Genomic DNA, 3,677 nt, shown 5'->3' on the forward strand with positions numbered 1-3,677 from the left:
TTAGCTATAGGACACCATATGATCAATTAGCTATGGCGGAAGTCTTATATACGTTTGTCGAGATGTTCCCCAAATATCTTTTTCTATCTGTACCCCTCTGCCAGCAGTGATTGTACAGATAAATATAGAGAGAAAATACACAATCTACTCTATTCACTTGCCTCCAAATGATAATATCTCATGGGATAATTTAATAGAGGTGATTCAACACCTCCCTCAACCTTTTCTGTTACTAGGATATTTTTATAATACACTTCATTTATGGGGTGATGTCTTGGCAAACACAGTGTGTAATATTATATCATAAGCTGTGGAGAATGAAGATATAGTACTCCTAAATACAAAAGAGCCCACACACTTTCATGTTCAGGCAGATACTTTTTTCATGCACTGACCTATTAATTGCGAGTTCAAACTGCCTTCTCGATTTTGATTGGAGAACATTATATGATTGGCATACCAGTGATCATGCACCAATCATTATAAACACCAACAATGGTCAACTTTCACAGAGATCGCCATGATGCAACTTTGACAAGACGGACTGGGATAGATTTAATGAGCTAAGGAAAATTGAATGGAAGTCAGAAAAGTTTGAAAGGTTTTATAATGCCATAGACTTACTAAATAGAACTCTCCATGTAGCAGGAGTCAATTTGAGACAGAATTAACTGCCCTTCTTAAAACTACAAGAAAATACTTGGCCAGATTTCATAGATGGCGTATAGAGGATAATTTGATAATAAATAAAAAATGAAGAGCACAGTTCAGTCATGCCAAGAAAGAAGTGAGGTGCTAGTCTAGGATGTTTTTTTGTTTCCTTCATTAACAGTAGAAGACCACCATCATATGTGTGGAAGAAAGTAAGAAAGATAACAGGCAAATTCATCCCCAACCCACCACCAGTGTTGAAGGTCAATGGTCAGTATGTGGCTGGAGCAACAGAGGTTAGCAATGCATTGGCTGATCATTTCTCCAATATATAAAACAGCAGAAAAGGAGGAATCCTATTATAATCGCTTTACTGGCAAGAAATCTGATTCCGCACTTGCTAATTGCAACGATTCGGCCCCTGGTCTCAATTGAATTCCATATGCAATGATTAAACACTTACATGTTAATCCGAAGTTATTTATTTTTAGGCTTTAGTAACAGAATATAGCATGGTCAGAGTTATCCAAGTGTTCAACAATTATTTTAGCTTTTTAAAAACCTGGTAAGGATAAGTCTCTAGCAGGAAATCATCGAACAATTGCATTGGCATGTTGTTTATGTAAGATCATGGAGATGATGGTCAATGCAAGACTGTTGTGGTACCTAGAGAGAAGAGGTATTTTATCACCTATCCAGTTTAGATTTAGAAAAAAAGCATTCAGTGACATATGTGATATGCCTTGGGTCCTGTTTTTTTTGTGAAGCTCTTGCTTCCAAACAGCATCAAATGATTTTTTTTTACCTTGAAAAGGCATGTGATACTACAAGGAGATATTGTCTGCTTAAAACCATTCATAATTTAGGATTCTGAGGAGAGCTTCCATTGTTCCTTCAAGCATTAGATTCACATAGATTTTTTTTCAAGTTAGAGTAAGTGAAACTCGGTCAGAGAGGAAATGTCAAGAAGAGGGAGTTCCTCAGGGTAGTTTGCTGAGTGTAATCCTATTTGCATTAGCCATAGTTGGGATATCTTCTTTCAATAGTGAAGACATTCTCTCACCACTATTTGTAGATTATCTCTCTATATCATTTTCTGCGGCTAGAATGGCAATGATTGTGATAAAATTAAAACTCGCATGTGAAAAACTAATTAAATTATCTGATATGAATGGATTTAAGTTTTCAACAAAGCTGTTGTTGTTCACTTCAGTAGTATTCGGGCAATCCATCCCCATCCGAATATGTACATCAAAGGCTAACGTATCCCATGCATAAGTGAAGTTCGATTTTTAGGATTGATATTTGAATGTAGGCTTAAATGGGATCCTCACTTGAAAGCTTTAGAAGTAAGGGGTCTTGAGGCTCTCAATTTTTTAAAAGTTTTGTCCAATACATCATTGGTTGGGGAGAGGGGGCACACTGCAAAACTACTCTAAAATTATACAAGGCCTTAATTGAAAAAAAAAAATAGTTATTGGTGCCTGATATATTCCTCAGCTAACCCCAAGTCGATAAAAGGTTTTAGATTGTATACACCATACTAGTATCAGATTGGCCGCAGGAGTCTTTAGAACTTTGCCCATTGCATGCCACCTTGTTGGCGCTCGAGAGCAGCCTTTAGATCTTTACCGGATGTCTTCTATTCTTCAGTATTGAATGAGGCTGCAAAGACTTCGTAATTCCTTTGCCTTTCAGACTGCATACCTTGTAAAGAACTCCACATACTTTGAGTTACACCCAAAATCCTCTCAACATTATTTTTGTCGGGTGAAACAATTGGTACACAGTCTTGATATAGTTAGAACGAAGGAGTTTCCATTTATGGTATCATTAACACCTCCATGGAAATTACCAGAGATATCTTTTTGTAAATAGTTTATTGAAGTCAAAAAGAAGGTGACTGACTTATAAGACAGGAACATAAGCAATCAACTTTTATATGTACTTATGGCTGCAAATCCCATGCTAGCTTTTGATTTGGAGTATATTGTAATGATTTTAATTATAGAGGTGCACTTCCTGTAAAATGTTTCCTATTTATTGCCAGACTATATGGCACATTGACTACTATTGAAAAAATAGCATTGGAGGTGAGTGTAACTTTTCGTTGTTTAGTGATGCAAGGGGTGTTCAAGATTTAGAAGTTTTTAATTCCAGTAACCCTTTACTTCAAAAGATTTTAGAAGGCATTCTTATTATAGGACTGAGAGGCATAACAGTTCACTTTTACTGGGTTCCGGCACACATATGTGCGTGTGGAGATGAGTAGGCAAATTTAATGCTAATTAATGCTGCAGCTGAGTTGCGACCAAGAAGGTATCTCATTCATTGTGATGATTGTTTACCCAACATTAAGAATTTGATTTATAATAATTAGCAACAACATTTGGATAGTTTAGCTGTAAATAAGATGCAAGAAATAATGAATATTATATCCCCTTGGAAATATAACATGATTCCCCGAAAATGGGAGACTACGCTTTGTCGTCTCCACATTGGTCACACTCAGTTGACACATGAATATCTGTTTACTGGCAAATACCAGCCATGTTGCGACGACTCTTTGGTAGCCATAATAGTAAGGTATTAGTTGATCGAATGCCCCACTTATAGTAATAAAAGAAATAGATATCTGTTTGAGGATTGAGATGAGATTCTTGGAAATAATGTGTCCTACCATGCTAGTGTTATATTTAGCGTTAATTCAGAATTAGATCTTCTGGAAGCTATTTAACTTTTAAAATGATAATCTTCTATTTTAGGATTTCAATTGAATATTCCTTCACTCTTTACCTAAAATAAATGATATCGGCGTCAATGAATTTAGATGCCAGGAGGCCACACAACCTTAAATCAATCAATCCTACTTGCACAGAGCAAAGGTGGTCTCTACTCTTATCCTTTTTAAGGGGTATTATTAGGTGCCCATGAACCCAGAAGACATCACCAAGACCACCAGCACCAACTCCCTCGGTACTTACTTATTCTATCAATGTGATTTTCTCTTTCGCAATGCATGGGCA

This window comes from Palaemon carinicauda, chromosome 26 (genome assembly GCF_036898095.1).
Source record: "Palaemon carinicauda isolate YSFRI2023 chromosome 26, ASM3689809v2, whole genome shotgun sequence".
NCBI classification, from domain to species: domain Eukaryota; kingdom Metazoa; phylum Arthropoda; class Malacostraca; order Decapoda; family Palaemonidae; genus Palaemon; species Palaemon carinicauda.